Consider the following 25,303-nt stretch of genomic DNA (forward strand, 5'->3'; position numbering starts at 1 on the left):
TTATATTCGCCAACAGTTTCACTAAATGCCTATGCCTAGGACAGTTGTAAATATATTAGTAAAATATATTGTTAGAAAAATAGAAAAAAAATGTTTGAAATTACCCCCCCCCTGCACCTATACAACACCAGGTGTATTTTTAGTACCACAAAAAATTGTAAAAGTTTTGATTTTTTTTGAAAAATATTGTTATTTTTTTAATCGAGGTAAAAAATAAATACACATGATATTATACTAGACCCTCCCCTCCCCCACGTGATATTTCGTGATCTTTTATCAAACCCCCCTCCCCCTTTGAAGCCAACGTGATTAATTAACACCCCCTGAATGTAAATGTTTGAAAAACAAAAGTATTTTCTTTCGTTGTTAGTTTTTTGTCTTTTGAGCACTGTTGCTTAGTTTACAAGACCTTAATATAATTTTTAAGTATACGTTATTTAATTGTTTTATAAGATGTATTGTTATTTTTAAGTTGGATTCAACAGTTTCTTTATATAACCTCTATAGAAGGGTAAAAACGTGGAGGGGGTAAAAAAGATCAACTGAACCCTTACCCTGGTAAAAGTGTAAACAATAAAAATAGTAAAAAATGTAAATTTAGTTTTAAAAATGTAATTTTACAAGAAATAAATTAAATTAGTAGTTATTTCATACTAATTAATATTTCTGGCAAAATACCAGATCAAAGTTATATAGAGTGTTATCTCTGTAAATAAACTGTAGATATCAATTATTTCGTGAAATCATTTAAAACTGAAAATAAAGATATTGGACAGTTCCATTTTACCCTGCATCAAGGGGTAACAAGGACCAGGTAATAAATTTTTGAAAAACAGCACAGAAAACGCACCTTTCCAATGATGATTTAGTTCGAAGTTTTATTTAACATAGTCAAAATGTAGTTGTTTGCTTGATATGTGTTATTTGATGTGATATTATTGGTTTGGGTTTCATAATATAATTGCTCAAAGTCAAATTGGTTCTTTGTGCCCCGTCCTACACTACGCAATGAAATATATTTTCAACTAAATTACAAATATGTTTTCACAAAAATATATAATAAAAAATATTAAACGTTCAAAGTATGTGTATAACAATAAAAGAATCAATTATTTACAAAAAAGTGTAGAAGTTGAGTGCGGAACCGGCAAAATGTATTTGTTCTGTGATTACCCTCCAGGTATGTACTTTTGAATAATGGAAAAGTAATATATTAAGTTTTTTTTATATCTAAAGATACAATTTTTAAGGCTAATATCGGAAAAGTTAAGTAGATTAATTATCAACCAATAACACCATTGATGATCTATGAATGTCGAAAATTAGAAATATTAGTAATCTTAAAATTAATAGACTGGTGTTAAAAAAATTAAGCGTTACTTACTATATATCATTCGACTAAATGATACTTGCTACCTATGATTCAACGTTCCTAACTAACAATAAGAAGACGAATGACTTCGGTCGTAAACACAAATCATGTATTCTACGAGCATGCCAACTCAATGAATTAGTCAAACAAACAAATACAAAGTGGGCTGAAAAAAATAATTGGAGCAATGCTAAAAATTACTTTCGCGTTTAATGATCCATTGCATATTGCCACATAAAGAAATTTATAACAAGAAATAGCGAACATTTTTGGGAACGAATTATACATAATAATTATATTACAAAAAATAATATAAATACTATTTTATTTAACATAACTCTGCGGACTTCACTTTAGAATAAACCATAATAAAAAAAATTATTCATTCATTTTTATGTCTTTATTGCCTGTTTTATTTTAATTTGACATTATTACTCTATTAGTTCTGATTTATCGTCACCTCAGAGTAGACCATCTGGCATGTCATTTAAAATCTTAAGGAAAAAGTGTAACTGTCACAAAACAGTTTGAACGGAAAAGGTTTAACGGTTCTGCATTCGCATCGCGTGCTATTCAATTTTCGCACCTGCGCTAACATCTGGTTGTTCTGCAAGATGTTTATATCTACAGATTTGCAGAGGAACTGAATAAATCAGAAATGTAATACATATGTGCTTTATGGATTTTATATAATGTGAATGAAACCATGTGAAATAGTAATATTAATTATTAAAAACTAGAGGAAGCCTTTGATTTTCTCATTTTTTAGAAACTAATGTAAACGATGCTAAAGAAATGTGTATTACCAACCAATCAATTATTACAACATGGAGAAAGCTTTTAATTATCTCGCTTTTATAATCGATTTTTTAACTAAATCCTAATTTTTTTAGGTTTTAATCGAAGGAGAAGTTTATGTTTACATAAAAAAATCCAATTCGCTAATTTTATGTTTTCTCGACGATTGAAGACATTCTGTATCGAATGAGACCAAATTTGGAAAAAGTATGCGTGTGTATGTGTGCGCGTGTATGTGAACAGATTTTTTGCCATAAATCGAGTTTTCTCAAAGACCAATTTCAAAAATTTGAAAACCATTCGATGTATCTCGATGAGAACTAGCGTTTATCAATTTTGTGCGATGATCGGCCTAACCGGTGTAAATAGCAGAAGAGTGAAAATTTTTTTTCGACAATTTTTATGATTTTTTTTGACGGTAGATACCATAGTCTTAAAGATCATACTAAAATATTACGGCCCTACGACAAGTCGTTTAATTTTAAAAATTCTTCAAAGTTTGCAAAAATTAGTATCGTTTCTCTGCATTTGTCAAAATTAGACAAAAACGCCTTTCCGATTTCAAAAATTTAGAAGCCATTCGATGTATCTCGATGAGGACTAGCGTTTGTCAGTTTTGTGCGACGATCGACCAAGCCGTTTCTTTGTAATGTGGAAAAAAGTGTTAAACTTTTCGTCCACATTTAAGCTCATACTAACGAATCGATTTTAAAAAATCAAAAACTGTTCGAAAGATATTGGGCAATCGGGAATGATATTGATTAGTTTTAGATAAAGTTTTCTTGTAATTAACTGTTGAAAAAAAATTAAGCCGATTTTTATGGAACTTTTTTGTCGATATATATCATGATCTTATAAAACTTACTGAATTATGACGGCCTTACAACAAGTAGTTTAATTTTAAAAATTCATCAAAGTTTGAAAAAATGAGTAGTTTTTTGACGTTTGTTAAAATTAAAATTAGACGATTTACTTGGTATAACGATAGAGTACTGTGTCTTAAAATGAACATACTAAACCATTAAAGTCCTACGAAAACTGGTCCAATTATAAAAATTGTTGATTTATGAAAATTTGCTTTTAGAAAATACTCCGAGTTAACGTGATCGTTCGTTTTCAAGTATGTGTAATAAATCCACTCAAAATACTTTTAATCGCTCATAAATTAATTAATTTTTTGTTGATTGAGTCGATTATTTACACTTATCGAGAAATTCATGTAACTTGCCTCAAGGCACAATACCAATACCAACTAGTTTATGAGAACTATCTTCTCGACTAGTCTCCATAAAGAACCGCACCATGCCAACATAGTTATATAATAAAGAAAATATTTTCCCCAAAAATGTTTTCCAACTCTGCCTCAACTCCATACAAAATGTGTCATTGGATTCTGGCATTATTCGCACCTGCAACAAGCGCTGACCTAGTCCGTTCGGCCGGTTCTGCGCGCGATCCATCGCAACCGATTCATTCCTGACTTAATTCGTGGTCGTTTGTTTTATATTCAAATTATGTATGTCGATAGATAAATAGGTCCACCAAGAGGCCCTACGAAAGTGAAGGTTATTTATACAGAACCTGACTATTAATAGATATTCCACACACCATTGATCGACTGACTCGGTGCTGCGCTTGTCTGACATTCATGTTTTGAACATCACATTATTTGTACAAGGTAAATCGTTTATTATGAATAATTACGGTGTGCCTCGAGACGTTAAACAATGACGAGATATTCTTGGTTGAAGAGATGTTTTTAACGTTTCGACTTGGATCGGTTAAAAATCTGTTCAAATTTATATAATGGTAATAAAATTTCATATAGAATTTAATATTTTGTTAAAAAAATTAAAAAATGGACACATCATATATTAAATTTATTTTGTTCATTGGTTCATTTATTTAGAAGATTTCAGAGGATTTTTTTTATTTAGTCAAACTAAAACGTATGAAAGATTTTACCTATGAAAATTTCCATAAACTATTTATATTAACACGTTAATCGTCATGTTAATACCAAAAAAAAACATCAAAAATGTATCAAGAAAACCTAATATATCAAATTTATTTTACCAAAATTCTTGGAAAAACATTATGTTTTATATCACACATATACGACAGACATGGCTCCATATTGACACATTTTAGCCATATGACTCATGTAGAATTTCTTAGCGTCAGACACATATGACTGACAATTATAATTTTTAGCATTTTTATTTAGATCAATCAATTCATTTAATGAAAAATTCAAAAAGAGACAATCGATAATCGCACTCGAAGAACTGGACCTACATTACAACTATCTTGGAAAATTGCCAAAATTTTCAAATAGGTCGAAAAAATATATAAAAAACACTAATATAAATGCGAGTCAAATTCCTTCAAAGATTTCTGAAAGTTACCACTTTATAAAGCGTTTTGACTTATTCTCATATTAATTTTCGGAAACCCTACAAATTTTAGTATTGATTGATGCAATCGATATTTTGAAGTGTATTTTATTGGAGCTGAGAAAAATTTAAGGATACTTTATCCAAATGTAGTATAAAATATTTACTTATTGCAATTTCTATTAGCAATTAGCAATCAGAATATATACAAATTCTAAAAACTAATGCAATAAATTACATACAATGAAAAATAGAGCAAGAGGAAAAAATAAAAATTATAAGTAAAAAAAAATATTAATAATTATAAATAAATGAATAAAACAAATATGTTAGGATCTCTCGACTCAGTGATTCTTTTAGGTAAAAAAAGGAAAAGATTACTAATTGATCAAAAGAAAAAATATAGATATAAATAAGAATTTTAAAAATGATAAATAAATAAAAGAAACAAATATGTTAGGATCCCTCTAATAAGTTTTTCTTGTAAATGAAAAACGAAAAAAAGATTACTCGAATATTTTTATTATCTCGTCATATAATTACTTTTGAAATATATTACGAAAATTGCCTTGCCAAGGTATTTGATGTTATATAAATCGTTTAAATACCTACAAAAATTAGGAATATATGTATATTTATATAGACTTGAATAGAAATTAATTAGACAAACTGTAAGTAATACAAATGTATCTCAAAAAGCTCTTCGATTCAGTGCTTTTTTGTGAGCTTTACATACTCTTCAATATACAAAATAGAAATCGTGCTGTTATCGTTGCAATTTTCAATGTAAAAACCTTAAAATATTCACAAAATATAATAAACATAAAATAATGAAAATAAATTGAAATTCTGCTGTTATCGTTACATTTTTCAAAAACCACCATCAAAAAAGTTCAGCTTTCAAAGATCTACCAATTATTATCATGCCAAAGAATTTAAATATGTCGTTGACAAAAATCTTATAATTGTATCCTATAAGAAAAAAACGACCATGGACGAACAAAGAACCAAAACTATAATACTATAATAGGATTTTATCAAGACTCTTTGTGTATAGAAAATCGATTGTGAGAATCATTTACAACTGTCCTTGTGCATATCAATTAACAAACAAAACTGCATCGCATCACACGAAAACATTAAATATACTGCATTATGATACAAAATTTGCCATATTTTTCGCCACTTTTACCGCAGATATGTTTTTAACATTTTACCTCAATGGCATTAAGCAGACATGTAAATAATCTTATTCAAATTTAAACACGTATTTACTGTTAGACAGACGTGCTGCTAACACACATATTCAAATTCAAATATCTCGACCATAACAATCGTGTTTCACTTTCGTTTAGTGTAATACATTGTTAAAAGGCGGTAAATTAGTATCGTTTCTAAGCAATTATTAATAATTAATGAGCGTTTGATATATACGATGTAGAATAGTGACAAATGGTAAAAGAAGTATTTAATTAGTTCGTCAATCACGCTAGGACAATAAACTATAAAGCTATATTTATATAATAATATAAGAGATGTTGTGTTTATAATTTATCCTATATACGAGGTCTGTTCAAAAAGTACCCGGAATTTTCGTTTTTTCAAAAAAATATTTATTTATTCGTCTACATTAATGTGGTCCCCTTCAAAGTAGTCCCCCCCAGATATAATACACTTATGCCAGCGTTTTTTCCAATTTTCGAAGCACCCTTGATATTCACTTTTTGATATGTCCTTGAGCACTCTCAGCGATTTTCTTCAATCGAGGAAAACCGCCGTCCTTTCATGGGTCTCTTCAACTTTGGGAATAGGAGAAAGTCACACGGAGCCATATCTGGTGAATTTTTGCACTTTACAACACTTTATTTCATTTTTTACGCAAAATTTAATACAAATTCTTTGACTTTTCAATTCTTCCATTGTAAAAATCGCCGAGCACAGACAAAGTAAACAGTGAATATAGCTGAAAATTTCATCAAACTTTAGGGGCATGTATACCAACACAATAAAAAAAAATTTTGACAATCAGACACTCCAGACCCGCGAAATTTAATTATTAGTAATTCCGGGTACTTTTTGAACAGACCTCGTATATAGGATAGAGTGGGGCACAAATGTCCAATTTGTCTTTGAGCAATTGTGAAAACTAAACCAAATGTATCACAATAAATAACACATATCAAACAAACAACTATCTGACTATACAATAAATCTTCTAGATAATTCCAAAAACTTGTGACCTGGTCCTTTTTGCCCCATAGGCAGGGTGAATGGGACAGCCAGTAAGCAAACAGACGTATAATAGTGACAAATGGTCTGACAGATGTATAATAGTGACAAATTAGTATTTAACTAATAATAACTAATAACTATATTACTATATTTACGTAATATTAGGTTGTCAAATATCTCCCTTCCGCTTACTAAATTTATAAATGAATACTTATGTCACAAAACAATACTATTTTTTTAATTAATGAGTATTTTCCTATGTGATATAAATTAGCCGATACTAAATTCATAAATGAATTCTTTTGTTACAAAACAATACTATTTTTGCTCTTGGTTTATAATACAAAAAGGCGGAAGGGAATATTTGACAACCTTATAATATAAGAGATGTTCTGTTTATTAATTATATATAGAGTAATTTGATTTGATTTTGGTTTTAAGCAATTATATTGTGAAAACTAAACCAATTATATGACAACAAATAACACATATCAAAAAACAACTATCTGACTATGTTCAGTAAAAATTCCTGTTAATTCAACATTGTAGAAGCGTGTTTTTTGCAGTTTTATTAAAATTTGTCAACTGGTCCTTTTCACCCCATAGGCGCGATGAATGGGACGGCCAGGAGGCGTATAGATTCAATGTCTTATTTTTAATTTTAAAGGGATTTTACAAAATAATAGCTACAATATTCAACCAATACAAAATATAAATTTCATTGGTACATTTTTTACAAAGACACTGTATAAAAACTTGATCTGGTATTTTGTCAGAAATATTTATCAACAAATTTCGAATAACTATTAATTTAACTTATGTCTTGTAAAATTACTTGTTTTTACTTAATTTTCTTTTTTATTTACTATTTTCTATTGTTTACATGTTGGCCAGGGTAAAGTTTCAGTTGGTCCTTTTTACCCCACCCACGCGGAAGCTTTTATGGGGGTTATATAAAAAACTGTTAAATCTAACTTAAAAATAACAATACATCTTATAAAACAAAAAAAATTTATTTTTTAAAAATTTTATTTAAAAAACGTATTCTTAAAAATTGTATTTAGATATGATAAACTAAATAAAAGAGCTCAAAACCAGAAAAACTTCAAACAAACAAAATACTTTAGTTATGAATATTGATACATAGCTATTTATCTCCTGATAGAAATGTCATAAGAATTAGGATTATGAAAATAATATCGTTAAAAAATTCTATAATTTACTTGGTTTTAGAGATAATGGTGGTGTAACTTTTTACCCGCGAACCTTCAAGTTTTGCTCTACCCTACGTTTTTTTGTTAAATACCATTAAAAATGTATTTTTCATAAAAAACAGAAATGTGTATTTATGATTTTTAAAAGTGCTAATGTGCAATGTTTTTCAAAATTTACTACAGCAAACAAATTTTGTGCAAAATATTGGGACGATCTATACTTAAAGAGCTATGACAAATAATTTTATATTTGAAGTGTACAATATAAGCAAAAACCAGTTATTGTTTATAATTATGGCACAATAACTGCAAACAAATTCCCGAAATATGGTCATCAATGTTTTGGAAACACTTTATCGTATCACAATAATTATTTGATTTGCTTGTGTATTAAAACAAGTTTCAATATTGATTTAAATATGCACTTTTCAATGTTATGATCTCTCATCCGTAAAACTTTTTATATCATAACTTGCAATGAATACGTTAGAAAATTTTATTATTACGCTATATTTGACAATCGATTACCACAGCTTTAAACTTATAATTCATTTAGGCTTTCATGAATCTATTATTACTCATTTTATAAATTAAATACATTCATTCATGTAACAGCCAAACTTAGGCCTTCCGAAAAATTTAATACGACCCTGTACGCAAGTTCACTCAAAAATCAATATACGTATTAACTATGGTAATAAGTTATTCTTACAAAGAGTGCACCCAACCCACGCCGAACGGCACACTACTGAAAAAGAATTAAGTGTCAAGGGTCAAAATGAAAAAACGGTGATATTTTATGCACAAGAAGAAAAGGTAAAACTTAATACTATTTTGTAACATAATTTTTTAATGCAGTCATTAAAAAACTATTTCAGTTGTACTAAAAATAAAATCAAAACTTATAGGTTTAGGTGAACTTTAATGTTCCCATACTTTACAAGTATTTTGATTAATTATCAAGATGTGTGGAGCAATTAGTATCAGAAAATTGAAGAAATAGTGAATTAATCGAATTACTATTAGTGCCTATATTATAGCACCCTTAGAATAAATTATGCTGAAATAATTTGCTTAGTGGTATTCAGCTAATTGGATGTTACGCACAATTATGGCCGAATGATTAGAATATACCACCGAGGTACAAGGTATAAATGATAAACATAAAGCAGTGGTTTCCAACCTTTTCGTACTAACCCCCCAACCTTCCTCGATTTTTTAAAAAATAATGCTACACCACCCTGAAATTGTTCAACAATATAAAATATTATATCAAAATGTTATTTTTTATATCATTTCAACGTTTTTCGTTTATTTTTTGGAAATAGTTGAAAGCGAGGTACGAAAAGGTTGGAAACCACTGTTATTACCCCAAAAGTATATTATTAACTTCTTGGTATAAAAATACATTATCAACTTTGATTTGAATATTGCAAAAAACATTTTATTTGTATTGATGAAATAAAGAACTGATTAAATTTTTGGGAAGGCAGGTCCAGAGGTTTCGGAGATGCAACGAAAAATGTATAAATAATGCGATTTGGCGGTCTAAAATGATCATTAGACATATGCACATAAAATTATCTGATTTTTATAGAGATTTTAATAATAAGTGCACATTTTGTTTACATTTCTATCCATACCAATGTTACCAGTTCGATATTTCGTCTCTAAAACAGATACGCAGTGCGATTGCCTTGAAAAGAAGTTCAAAGCTTTTTTGAAAATTTGTATTTTCAGTACGGGAAGTTCTAGCAAATTATCTTAAAGCACATACATTTGGAAATACAATCCAAAAACACGCTGTAGAAATCGAGTTAAAAAGCTCAAATTCTTTGTCACATACACGCAATCGTGATAAAATTTTCAAAATATAATTGGCGAAGTATGAATCAAATGAATTAATCATTATCACCAGCTGTTAAAATCAATAGTGCACAAAACTTTATAGTCAGTAAATTAATAAAATATCAAAATGTTTTGTCATAAACCCTCAGAACAATAGTTCAAGAAGTCTATAAACACCTCGCTACTGTTTAAAGCCCATGCCACTTATGCGCAATTATGACCAGACTCGTAAACCACGTAACATAGTTCTAATGAAGAAGGAAAACGCTGCTGCTAATAATAACCAAGGTACCAACTTACATTCATCATAAGATAATCCACAAAAAATCAATATGTCACAAATGTTTTGGCACTAAATTATATCAACTTCAGGTATCCATCACAGTATCACTTTTTCGTATGATAAAGATTTCACTTTTGCGCACAGAACACAGAACCAAACAGTCCTTTTCGAGCGTTGTGGACAAATATCGGTTTATCACCGTGAATTGTCTCCCAATGTCAAATGGTGAACACGACAGTGCAGCACTCGTTCGAGACTGGCTGCGATGGCCTACGCGTTCGATACTTCGATACGTTCCGTTCGTCCGCTGCTATTTACTCATCGAGTTCTTGCGCGTTGACGGTGCGGCGTCATCGGCTGCTTTACTGGCACTGACTCTGACTCTGGCTCTCGAATCGGCCTCTGCTGGCACAATCCCAGAATAATACCGTCGTCGGCCCGTCCGTGCCGTGCTTCGATACTCGAACTCGACTACAGAGGCTACAGGCCGTTTGCTGACTGTGCCAACCGGCCGAGCGGAGGCCTCGCGTTGCCGCACGCAAGAATGAGACCACGGCAACGCCAAGCGAGATATAACACACGGCGGCCGCTCTGCTTCGCCTCGTGCAGATAGGGTTGACAATGTAGTCATAAGGCTGGTGAATGATTTACGTCCAACAGTTTCACCCTTAAAGCTCGACGATCTATTTACCATAGGTTATTCACACATAATCATATTTAAAACGTCAATCGCCACGATAATATGAGAAAATTCTTCACATTGTCCATGGTAACTTTATCAATAATTAATTAAGTTAACTACTGGTGTATGACATCGTGCCTTAAGGCAAATTGTTGGAACTACCTGTACCAAGAATTAATTTCTTTTAACTTTGAAAAAATTAGATTTTTGAGAAATTTTGAATTTTTTGCAAGTAAATTTGCTTTTTTGGAAAAATAAACTTTTAGCAAACAATGATTACAAACAAAATTGATACACATTATTAAAATCTCCATGAAATATCTGATAATTTGATGTGCATAAGTCTAATGATCATTTTTTACCTCAAAATGGCACTTTTTTTACTTTTTTACTAGATCTCCGAAACCACTAGACCTGCCTTTCCATTTAATCAGTTCTTTTTCTTGTCAATATAAGCAAAATGTTTTTTAAATTATCAAAATCGGATGCTCCGTTCTCTTAAAAACTGAGTTACCGTTTCTGGCACTTTTTTTTACTTTTTTACTAGATCTCCGAAACCACTAGACCTGCCTTCCCATTTAATCAGTTCTTTATCTTGTCAATACAAGTAAAATGTTTTTTGAATTATCAAAATCGGATGCTCCGTTCTCTTATAAACTGAGTTACCGTTTCTGGCACTTTTTACCCCGCATCTTCAAAATGGCTAGACCTGTCTGTGTCAAAAACTAATCAGCACGCAGCAACCCTTATCAATAGAAATCGAATGTTTTTTAAATAATTGAAATTGGTTGAACCATGTTCCCGAAATCGTCGACGAAAATTTGTATCCGCTCACACACGCACACATACATCCATTTTTTCTAAGGTATGCCAAAATATTCAGAAACCTTTGAAACCTTTAATAATTTTCATTTTCGATTTTTTTGCGATTACTATAACTACCCTAGGGAAAGTTAATTAAGTTAAAAATGTATCAAGAAAACTTAATGATCAAAGAAAAACTGGAGGAACACTATTTTTATGTCATACATATACGACTGACATGAATCTATATTAAAATTTCTTATCTACCATATCACTTATATCAGACATAATGCCTGACATTGCAAATGTACAACTTCTGAGCGTCACACTCATATAAGTGACATGGTAATCAACGTGCTACTATTATGTCATTTTCTGATTATGTTTATTAAATTATTTGTTGGACAATTTGTGCATCTCTTAGCCATTGCTTCAATAATTAACATTATTCATTTCATCCATTACTTTGATAATTATAACGATTTACGTCCAAAAGTTTCTCCCTTAAAGCTCCATGATCTACTCTATTACACTATGATACTTCATTATTGTGAATTATTTAATAAAATTCCCCAGCACAGATACACAATAAAATCTTACAGAAACAAACTGAATATTTTCCATATTTACCAAGAATATATTTCAAGAAAAATACACCGAGAAAAATATACATTTACAAATTAATAAAATCATGTAATTAATTTATTAGCCATTCGGATTAGCATATTATTACCCTTGTTTAATGATGCAACAATTTTCGAGAAATGTTATTGTTTTGTTAACAATCCTAAATTGTGATTATTTGTTTATTTATTATCAATATGAAAGATTTTTAACTTGATAAGTTCATGAGTGATAAGATGTAAAATGTGCATATGGTGTACGATTTATACAAACAAAATGTAATGTTTACACAAAAAAGTAGAGATGTTGAGCTTTATGAAGATAGTTATTTACTAAAGTTTTTAATAATCTCAATCTCAATCTTGGTATTTTAAAATCTTAATAATCTGTAAGGTAAAACAAATTTTCTTAAAGAAAAATCTAAAATTAATACATTAATGAATTATTCATATTTTATCAACATGAAATGTTTCTATCTATAAATAAATAAATCAAATCGGAGACTAACGAATGGCAATATATTTTATAAATTTCGTATACATTTCTTCATTATCTCATGACGCTTAAAAAGCACGTTACATAACTTTTATTTGAACTTAGTACAAACTCCCCGATTTTTTTTAATGAATTGAAAATTGTATTATAGTGGTACCTAAGGATATATAAGGGGATTTTATCAATTAATTTTTCTTAATTAATTAAATTGTCTCACTCACTTTTTGCACTATTTTGCATAATTTCCTCGTTTTCCTCGAAGGATTCCTGAGTTACCGCAATTCTATATTTTTAATTTAAAGTTGCATTCAAACCAAAATTTTGTAATTCATATAAATATATGCTCTTTTTATACATGTTGTCTCAAAAGACTTTTGCAGTCACTTTGATCTTATCCACCTTGAGCTTGATAGTAAGAAATTATATAGAACTAAATAAAGTTATAACACGAATAAAATATAAATTTATCCCTCTGCATCCCTCACTAATTGCAGAACGCAGTACTGCTGCTATGTTCTTTGCAGCTCTGAGCGATTCTCGATGCTCCTGTAGGGTGGAAAGTGAATGCACCCTCCGGTGCGAATGTTTTTATCCCCGACGATATCGGTTACTATACGTGCATGATGTGCGTCATCAATGCACCACTCCGATCAAAATCCTATCTCGTCCGATATAAATCATCGATGACAAAAGACTTGAATTTAATATTCAATCAAAAGTATCCTTTATGTATTATATTGCAGATATGATAATTGAGCTTAAAGCTTAGAGAAAATATGAACTTAGATGAACTTTTATAATTCAACAGCTTTTTGTAGGCCTATAATATTTTAGTATGCTATTTCAGCCTGCAAATTTTTTGTTATGCAAAGTTTCATCATAATTGTCAAAAATCAACATTCAATTACGAACAAATGGCCCTGCAAAGCTTCACCAAAACTAAACTGTTAAAATCAATTCATAATTGTGGCTAAAACGGAGGCGGAAAATTTTCCACTTTTCTGCTAATTACAAAGTAATGGATCATTGGTCGTCCCACAAAACTGATAAACGCTTATCGAGTTCCATCGAATGGCATTTTTGAAATCGGTCCAGCATTTTTCGAAAAAATGTCAACAAAATGTCAAAAATGGGCTCACATACACACACCTACTTTTTTCTAAGTCTGGTCTCATACGATTTAATAAAATTAACAAATCAGATTTTTGCGATAAAATATTAACTCTTCCTTCGAGTAGTTAAATATTAAGTTCTTTTAATTAACTAATTTTATTTAATTAATAATTGCCTAATTTTGTATGATTCATTATCTATGGAATACCGGTCTTGATATGAGTCAATACCAATCCTATTTATGGTTAACTTCTTAATAACTTCAAATTTAAATCATAAGCACTGTTATCGTCGTTTATATGAAAACAGTTCACATTCCATTTCAATTTATTTCAAAATAATTTGACTCGATGTGACTATTGCGTATCGAAGAATTACAATTTAATCGTGTCGAATGTCATGTAAATTATTCGGAATGAAAATATAAAGGTTTAACTGAATTACTTGAAGAACACATGAAGGCAAATGGTAAATGAAAAAAAGTATATACTTGATGAAAAAATATACACTCCTTCGAGACATATGTTTAATTTTTTGTCTTCTATAACATTCTTAATTATTACTTGTATTTTAAAAATAAAATTTAAAATTTATTTTTATAATTCAAAACGTCAATCCAACCCATTATTAACTTCCCGTAGGGTAAGTTATTGTAATGGGCCGAAAATCGGAATTGAAAATTTTTACATTTCTCGACGTTTTGAAGGTTTCTGAACGTTTTGGCATACTTCAGAAAAAATGGATGTGTGTGTGTGTGTGTGTGTGTGTGTGTGTATGTATGTATGGATACAAATTTTCGTCCACGTTTTCGGGCGTACGGATCAACCGATTTGAATGGTTTAAAAAACATTCGATTCCTATTGATAGGGAAAAGAGCTGATTAGTTTTTGGCGAAGGCAGGTCCAGCCGTTTCGGAGATACGGAGCAAAGAGTGCAGAAAATAGAAATCGAGTTTTTGAGTGAACGGAGCATCCGATTTGAATGATCTAAAAAACATTCAATTAGTAATGATTGGGAGAAGGGGTTATTAGTTTTTTGCAAAGGCAGGCCCAGCCATTTCGGAGATACAGAGCTAAATGTACAAAAAATGGCAGTTTTTGAGAGAACTAAGCGTCCGATTCAATTGATTCAAAGAACTTTCTGCTTGTCTTAACAAAATAATTGATTTTGAAAAAAAAAATTTTGTTCCATTTTTTTTTTTTTTTTTTTTTTAACTTCCCGTAGGGTAAGTTATTGTAATGGGCCGAAAATCGGAATTGAAAATTTTTACATTTCTCGACGTTTTGAAGGTTTCTGAACGTTTTGGCATACCTCAGAAAAAATGGATGTGTGTGTGTGTGTGTGTGTGTGTGTGTGTGTGTGTGTATGTATGTATGGATACAAATTTTCGTCCACGTTTTCGAGCGTACGGATCAACCGATTTGAATGGTTTAAAAAACATTCGATTCCTATTAATAAGGAGAAGAGCTGATTAGTTTTTGGCAAAGACAGGTCCAGCAGTTACGGAGATAAGGAGCAAAGAGTGCAGAAAATAGAAATCGAGTTTTTGAGAGAACGGAGCATCCGATTTGAATGATCTAAAAAACCTTCCATTAGTAATGATTGGGAGAAAGGGTTATTAGTTTTTCGCAAAAGCAGGCCCAGCCATTTCGGAGATACAGAGCTAAATGTACAAAAAATGGCAGTTTTTGAGAGAACTAAGCGTCCGATTCAATTGATTCAAAAAACTTTCTGCTTGTCTCAACAAAATAATTAATTTTGGAAAAAAAAATTTTGTACCATTTTTTTTTTTTTTTTTTTTTTTTTTTTTTTTTTAATTTTTGTATATCGAAAATAATTCAGATTTTATTTTTAATTCTGACTATAGTTCTAATATACTTTAAACAAATAATTTCAACTCTGCAATTCAGTTTATATAATTATTATAAATATTAGACATTAATACAATATTTATAATAATCTATTTGAAAACATTCAATATTCCTCGAACGTTTCGTCACGGTACGGGAAGTTCCAGCAATTTGCCTTAAGGCACGATGCCACCCACCCCACTAGTTTTAATTGGTAACACAAATAAATACTAAAATTATCAACGGACTACAATTGTAGTCTAATTACTCTATATCTATCATATTCTCATAAAATATCACATAACTTAAAATTTTACCAGACAACAATAAATTATAATTACTTCTGATAAAGTACAAATATACTGTTTTTAATAAAGTTTTGAGTAAAGTGCTAAGGATTTCTTCTAATGTTAGTGTAATCCCTTGAGAGTGAATAAAATATACCAGACGTATTGTTTGCTAGATTCTTCCATTCAAACATTCTATATGGTGGAGATATTAACACGAATTAATTAGCTCAGAGACTTACATCGATTTTCCTTTTTCTGTTGGTTAATTAATTTTATGTTGTTACTATTGCCTATTCTATAAGCGTAAATAAAAATGCGTATTGAAGGAAACATAATTACCTGAATTCACATTGATATATTTAATATTATTAACTTAATTTATTTAACTGACTGTATTACGGGATATGGTGACAAATATTAGAACCATGCACCTAGAGATTTTGTTTACCGAATCTTAAGCAATTATATAGTACCTGGAAATATGCTAATCTTACTGCATAGCTTATTGTTTGTCTTAAATGCTGGCAAGGTCAAATTACTGAATCAACTTGCATGAGAACGTTACAGTTTTGTATAATAATTGCAATTTGATTATTGGTTGTTAACACTACTTGCTCAGAAAAGACATTATGACATTTGAAATAAAATCCATAAAATCCATAATGTATTGTCAATTTTAAATTAGGTTCAACAGTTTTTTTATATAACCTTTGTAAATGCTTACATGTGGGTGGGGTAAAAAGGACCAACTGAACCTGGCAAATGGGTAAATTAAATTAAAAAAAGTAATTTTACAAAAAAGATTAATAAGTTAAATAAAGAGTAATACCAACTCTGCTGGTGAATATTTCTGGCGGAATACCAGATCAAGGGTATGTATACAGTTAACTTTGTAAAAAATGTACCCATGGAATTTTTATTTCGCATTGGTTAATTTAGCTATTATTTCATAAAATCCATCTTAAATTAAAAATAAGATCTGTATCTGCTTGACCTCTTGGTGTCCCATTTTATCCCGCCTACGGGGTTAAAAGGGACAGATGACCAATTTTTTGAAAATAGTGAAAAAAACATATTTCTATAATTAGAAATTATCTAGGAATTTTACGGAAAATATTTCGATAGTTGTGATGAATAGATTTAGACAGTATAAAATGTCAAATTGGACCTTTATGAACCGCCCTACCCTGTATGATAAGCGAATAAAAATAATAATGATATTCAAAAACATTTGTTTTTCACGACGGACTCTGATAATTCGGTTATGTACAGTAGAATCCGATTAGTATGACGCCGGATATATTGACAACCGCTTATAATGACGTAATCGCACTACGAAGCTTGGTTTCCATATAAAATTCCTTAAAAAAACAGCTGTCTAGTCGGTATATTGACATCGCTTACATTGACATGTCGCTTATAATGACCCATTTTTGAAAAAAAATTTATGTTCAATTATAATGACCGACATGATTTTACATGATGTGGCCAAGTCTACGAAAGCAATTGCTATGTCTTTTATGCACAATAGCACTAGGGACTGTTTTTGCAATAAAATTATGTAAAGAAATAGATAAAAATTACTGATTACTTACATTAGAAAATCACATTTGTATGTTTATGGGTAGGGTAGACCAATTATTAATGGTCCACCACGGATATCTCGTAAACAAATAAAATTAGACTTTTTTTAACAAAAATATTTGATAGTAGAGGGCAAAAAATGTATAAATTCATAACCAGCCATCATTTTTATTCTTATGACTTTGCTATCAGAAGATAAACACCACATGAGTGGGATAAAAAGGACCAGCAGAACCTTTACTTTGGCAAAGGTGTAAGCAATAAAATAGTAAAGTTTTAAAAAAAAGCAATTTTACAAGAGATTAATTAAGTAAATTGTTATTCCGGCTCCTCTGATGAATATTTCTGACCAATAGCAGATCAATGTAATATACTGTATTATCTTTATAACAAATGTACCCACAGAATTAATATTTTGCATTGGTTCAATAATGTAGGGTAAAATTCCTTTAAAATTTAATAGAAGAAATTGCATTTGTTTGCCCCTGGTTGTCCCACTTTACCGCGTATGTGAGGTAAAATGGATCAGATACCAAATTAAAAAAAAAATGGTAAAAAAAATAATATTTATATAATTAGGAATTATGTGAAATTCTTTCTGTACATAGTTCAATAGATGCTTGTTTGATGTGTGTTGCAAAGTTATTCATTGGGTTTAGACAGTATAATTACTGAAAGTCAAATTGGACCTTTATGCTCTGCCCTACCCTATGTCAATTTTATTTTATATTAAATTTTAATGTGTCATTTTTATTTTTAATTAAAATGTATGTATAGGCTTTTCTTTTAAATTACTGAAACATGTGACATATTTACATATTAAAAAGTTTTTCTTAAGGGGACGTTATAGTAATCGCAAAAAAATTGAAAATGAAAATGTTTATATATCTTTACGTTTCAAAACATTCTGAACATTTTGGAATACCTTAGAAAAAAATGGTTGTATGTGTGTGTGTATGCGTGTATGTGTGGTGCGGATACAAATTTTCGTCGACGATTTCGGGAACACGGATGAAGCGATTTGAATAATTCAAAAAACATTCGATTCATATTGTTAAGGAGACGTGCTGATTAGTTTTTGGCGAAGGCAGGTTTAGCCGTTTTGAAGATGTGGGGCAAAAAGTGCCAAAAACGGTTACTTAGTTTTTAAGAGAACGGAGCGTCCGATTTGAATAATTCAAAAAACATTTTACTTGTATTAACAAGATGAAGAACTGATCAGATTTTCATGATGGCAGGTCTAGAGGTTTCGGAGATCTAGTAAAAAAGTAAAAAAATGCCATTTAGAGGTATTTATTTTCAAAAAAAGTAAATTTTTGTCAAAAATTTATAGTTTCTCAAGAATCTAATTTTTTCAGAGTAATTTTTTTTCAAACATGTTAATCTTTTTTTAAAAAAATAATTTTTGGTACGAGAAGTACCAGCAATTTGCCTTAAGGCACGATGCTATGCGCCCCACTAGTTTTGATATGTATTACTAACAGACTGATGTTGTAATTTACCAATCATCAATTTATCAACCATTGAAAGTGAAAAACCCTTACGGCTGAATTTAATTTAATACAAGGACTTAACACGTCCGCAAACGTGAATGCTATAGCTTTTATTTTCATTGTGATGCAGAATGTCGTGGATGCTATAGCATTCACCGTATATAACGACTGAAACACGATAATCTGATTACCAATGTAATGTGAATATAACATGAATCTAATATATTCCTATATTATCTAGGCTGACTACCCTTATAAACGATGTTTTATCAAATTTCGAATAGCATATCCAATTTAGAAATAAAATGAAACTTTCATAGTCCGTGAATGTGTTAATAAATAATCTATTCAAGGTCTGAATCGCAACTATTCCTACAATTATATTATATAATATTATTGGTCGTGAAAGTAGTAAATAGAAGCGCAATAAAAACGAGTCGAGATGAGTGTTGAATCCGAAGCAAACCGGTCCGCATCTACGATCTACAAGTAGGGTCCCCGACCCTGCAAAGCGCGCAAGCAAAAGCAAGCAGCGTCATCGGGCGTAGGGATGGACGGCTCAACGGGCTTCGACGCGCTCACGAGGGGTGAAACGCCACGCCGCGCCGCGCACGGTGATACCAACAGGAGAGCGAGCTGCTGCCGACGTACCGAGTGGAGTCGAGTAGAGAGTAGAGCGCGCTATCGCTATCGATTCATGTGTAGGGTCTCCCGCTGGGCACGGTCATCGTACCCGACACGCGCGCCTCAGCAAGCGAAGCAAAGCACGGCACGGCACGGGGGCTCTACGCCATACGCCGACGCTCTTTCTTTTATTTCTCCGACCCCAATCCGTGGCGGCGACGATTCCAGCGACGGACGCCTTCTGTCGGTAGCACATTCGATTGGACATAAGGCTATCATTACACGACCAGTGGAGGATTAAAAGAAATAGTAAAGGATAGAGCAATAATAAGAGCGATTAGAATCCGCTTAGTATGACATCGAAGGGACGCCGAAATATCGTCATACTAACCGGTCGTCATACATTTTGTTACCTTACCATTTTGTTTTTAAATATTCATTTAAAATAAACCTGTTATAGAAATTATATCAAAATAATTTCGAATTTTAAATCTTAGATTTGACTGTCTTATCTAACGTGAAATATCCTGTTTCATTTAATAACAGACAAATAAAAAAACTTACAGATTTGTTTCTACATTATTTAGGATTTTTTTAAACAGAGCTTACTTGGCCGCAATTGTTCAAATTATAAACTCATAAAAGCAAATAGACTAGGTAGACGAGCAATTAAACTAGCAATTAAACTCAATATAAATATTGATACATTATACCACTTACACCAGTTATTATAAATGTGATATAATGAATAATTAGTAGAACAAACAAAACGCTTTGTAATTTACCTTTTGCTTATTAATCCGAATACCTGGACATACGATGAATAGAATTATGCTTACAATTGCGGTCAGACATAAGTGCCAATTAAATATTGAAAATAATGATTATATATAATAATTAATTATATGATATTAATATAAATAAATATAATTATATATTTAGCTCGATTTAATAATTATATATCTCTAATTTAATTTTTTTATCATTAGTTTATGATTAGTTTATATAAAATATTAAATGTTTACTAATCAATTAATCAAGTAAGTGTGTTTTTGTTAATAATTGATTTATCAGTAACACAATCAGTTAGATAGATATGATAGGCAGTGAATTTAAATGTACATTTTAAAAAATTAGAAGAACATTATAGATATTATAAATATTTCTGCATTATGTATAAACAAATAAAAGTGTAAATGTGAACATCTTCAAGTTTTTCCATTATATATAATCGTTCTATACTGATACAGATAATCCTAAATAAATATAACGCAAAGTCTAGTGAATCGTGTAGTAAAGAGTGATGAGATCATATGTAAATAAGCATCATGGATTATGAATGAAAAATATATATGTATATAAAATTTATGTCATTGTAGTAAAAGAGCTCTCATAAAAATTACGATAATTCTAGAAAGAAAAAAGCAAAAATTAATGTGCTTGAAGTCATTCAACTGATACAGTAATATGTTCTGAATAACGTAAATTTATAACTCTTGCTAGCTTTGAATGGCTTTGTCTAATATTAATAAAAAGTAGGAAGTCAACATGAAGCGACATCTTCTGTAAAATAAAAGATTAACTCTTAAGATCATACAATATCGATGAATCTCGCACAATCTCGATTAATCTCGTACAATCTCGATTAATCTCGTACAATCACGATGAATCTCGTACAATCTAGAGGAATCTCGATAAAATCTCGATAAATATCGTACAATCTCGATGAATCTCGTACTATCTCGATGAATTTCGATACAATTTCGATGAATCTCGTACAATCTCGATGAATCTCAATATAATCTCATTCGAACATCGATGGATCTCGATGAATCTCGTACAATCTCGAGGAATATCGATACAATCTCGTTCGAATCTCGATGGATCTCGTTCGAATCTCGATGAATCTCGATACAATCTCGATGAATCTCGTACAATCTCAATGCATCTCAATATAATCTCATTCGAACATCGATGGATCTCGATGAATCTCGTACAATCTCGAAGAATATCGATACAATCTCGTTCGAATCTCGTTGGGATCTCGATGAATTTCGTTGGAATCTCGATGAATTTCGTTCAATCTCGTACAATCTCGATGAATCTCAATAAATCTCGATACAATCTCGATGAATCTCGATACAATCTCGTTCGAATCTCGATGGATCTCGATGAATCTCGATGAATCTACTAGATTCAACAATATTGAACGAGACTTCTTGATTGTATACTAGATTACGAGATCACGTGATTGTATACGACATTTCGTAATTGCAATTTTCCAAGATTTCAATTAGCCTAGAATTTGTATTTAAAAGCTCATAATTTTCGAACAGCGTGAGAATTTTTTACCAATCACCAGATTTCATCCTAAAATTCGTTTAGTGCCCATTTCCGAGCCCATTACAATTCCATCCAATTTGATAGCAGCGTTGCAACATTGTCGTCGGCTTAATTCTTCCAGCGGCGTCATCGCGCTCTGGCAGCAGCGCTGCAGGTCCCCCGTCCTGTCCACGGGCAGCCAGCAAATCGATATCGAAGCTGGGCGAATAGACGCAACGGTGAATCGTCAGTCGCTGAGTCGGTGAGTCACACGCTTGTGGGCAGCTGTGACCCTCAAGCGTAGTATTATAGAGAGGATAGGACTAGTATAATGCGGCTCTCTTGTTGTTGCGATTCCGTTTGATGCATTATTATCATTGGGGTGCCGTACCCACACTGAATAACCGAATAAGCAACCAACAAGGCAGCGTGGTGAACTCGCGTCTCGCGAGCATCTGTCGCGAAGGAACGCAATGCGTACGGTACGGGCACGCCATACGCCATACGCCGTGCCGAACCACTAAATGCAATGCAACATGAGTTCTGGTACGCGAACTTACTAATGATAAGTGGAGAGTTAGATTCGATTTGTCGTAGAGTCGTATATTTTCGTATGTTTTTTAACCTGAGGTTTATCATCAAAGCATGTTTTATGAAAGTCGTCGAAAAAATTCTTTTAACAGTTAATTACAAGAAAACAGCCCAGCCAAAACAGACCATTACCGTTCCCAACCTAGATCTTTTGAACGTGAACGAAATATTTTTCACTTTACTGCTTATTACAAAGAAATGGCTCGGCCGATCGTCGCCCAAAACTAATAAACTCTAGTCCTCATCGAGATACATGGAATGATGAATTATTTTATATTGATTATCTTTATTCCTCAAATGTTTAATTATAGAACGGAAAATTTCAGCAATTTGCTTTAAGCCACTTTTTTGGATCTACAAAACTGAATTGCCTACTCTCAAAAACGGAATTGCCATTTTTTACACTTTTTCCTCCATATCTTCGATACAGCTGCACCTGTTTTTGCCAAAAATTAATCAGAACGCTTTCTTATCAATGGGAGTCAAACATACATATATACACATACATATTTTTTTTAAGGAATACCAATATGTTCAGAAGAACTTGAAACGTGAGATATGCAAACAATTTTATTTTTGATTCTTTGCGTTTACTATAACTCATCCTATGAGAAATTAAAATTATATCTAAGTCGCCACTAGTCGGGATAATTTTATAATTTGAATTAAGACAGAGCGGGGCAGTGGGTGAAAAAGCTCATCACAGATATCTCAAAAACAAGTAAAGTTAAGAACTTTTTAACAACAATATTTGAAAGTAGAGGGAAAAACATGTATCACCAGCCAGACCTTAATATATTTCTTAAGGATACTTTATTTAATTATTTTATAATATGTAATGTTAATTTTAAGTAAGAATTCAAAAGTTTTTTTTATATAGCCTTTAGAAAAACTCACCACTTTTTACCCTGCCCACAGTCGGGTAAAAAGAATCAACTGAACCTTTACTCTGGTAAATAATAAAAAATAGTAAATAAAAAAGTAAAAAAAAGCTATTTTACAACAGATAAGTTACATAAATATTTATTGCATGTTTTTTTGACGGATTAAGTTAAAGATTTAGTTAAAATATGTTTAAACTGGATCATAAATATTTGTACCGACTTCGAATAAGTGTAATCCCATTCATACCTATGAATTCATACTAATTAACATTAATTGCTAGAACACATAATTAAAAGATAATTCAGACTAAAATAAACCTCATAAATTTTAATTTTAAAAAATTGAAAACCAAGCGTTCAACAAAATATTAACAAAGCCCAAATTCGAATATACGAACTTCCACCCTAATAAAATTTTCGGTGTTTTCTTTCTTATATATATTTAGCCCGCGGTCATTGATGCTTTCCACTGCGATCAACGCACAATGTCACACAATATATCACTGTAAAGAAAGGTACATATTATTTTCATCAACATTCTTTGCAGATATACATACCCTCATGTAGAAACGAAAACAAATTAATAAGCGTACATTCACATCGCAAATAGTACTCGTACGTACACGTGCATCATTAGTGTTGGCGAATGAGGGTTATCAATAATAGAAGCGAGTGCTTGGTGTGTGCCTTCCGTGTAGCGAGGTCTACGTCGACATATAATAAGTCTAGGAATTTAATTCCAAGAATTATTGTATCAATTTACTTGTGATCCTGTTTAGATATATCTATAACTTTTCTAAGAAGAAGTTTATTTTTTTGCGATAAAATTCGATTTGCTAATTTTATGTCTTTTCGACGTTTCAAGTCATTCTGAATCTAATGAGACCAAATTTGTAAAAAGTTTGTAAGTATGCGTTGGTCGATTTTAGACTTTTCGCCGACGTTTTCTCAAAAACGCCTAAACCGATTTCAAAAATTTAAATGAATATCTCGTTGAGCGTTTATTAGTTTTTATTTGCGCGGCCGAGCCGTTTCTTTGTAATTAGAAAAAAAGTGTAAAACATTTCGTCCACGTTTTAGCTCACAATCCTGCATCGATATCAAAAATTCAAGGTTCGGGAGATATTGATTGGAAATGCCATTTCTTCGTAATTAAATGAAATTAAAAACAAACATTAGACCTGTTTGTCCTTTGGCCTCCCATTTTACCCCGCATATGGGGGGTAAAAAGAACATGGTAAACAATTCTAAAAAAACAGCATAAAACACATTTCTACAATGATGAATTAGCTGGGAGTTTTACTGAGCATAGTCAGATACGTGTTTGTTTGATATGTGTTACTTGTAGTTATATAATTGATCTGGTTTTCACAATATAATGGCTTAAAGTCAAATTGGATCTTTGTCATTCGCCTTAACCCTATATGAATTAGACGCAATTTAAACGAAAGAAAAACTTTACTTATGATTCTGGTCTTGACAAAAGACTTGAATTCGAAATGAACAAATAAAATTCAAATTCGATAATAACTGCTAAGAAAATTCAAATGCATAATAAATGCTTTTGCGTATTACAAGTAAATATCAACAAGATATAAATTAACACTTCGATATCAACGTCTCTGTCAAAACATAAAACAGACATAAAACAATTCCAAGCTATTGAAATGCGTTTTCACACGTGACAAATCATATGTAGACTCAAATACAGATATAATGTAATTCAATTATATTCAGTTAAAGATAGTTAAAAAAATATTATTGTAAACATTCTATAAGATAAACTTTAAATGGAGCTAAGGAA

The 25,303-nt window shown here is 31.1% G+C and overlaps 1 protein-coding gene across 1 annotated transcript in view; it reads right to left on the reverse strand.

Annotated features, from left to right (window-relative positions):
* Positions 1–10,294, reverse strand: part of LOC113384676 — a 37,909-nt gene extending 27,615 nt beyond the window's left edge. The window contains 1 exon segment of the mRNA XM_026622427.1: positions 10,161–10,294. The gene's annotated coding sequence lies outside the window, so the exon portion shown is untranslated.
* Positions 10,295–25,303: the final 15,009 nt, after the last annotated feature.

The sequence above is a fragment of the Ctenocephalides felis genome, unplaced genomic scaffold (genome assembly GCF_003426905.1).
Source record: "Ctenocephalides felis isolate EL2017-DRISC unplaced genomic scaffold, ASM342690v1 CF-g0.4_SCAFFOLD_03571, whole genome shotgun sequence".
NCBI classification, from domain to species: domain Eukaryota; kingdom Metazoa; phylum Arthropoda; class Insecta; order Siphonaptera; family Pulicidae; genus Ctenocephalides; species Ctenocephalides felis.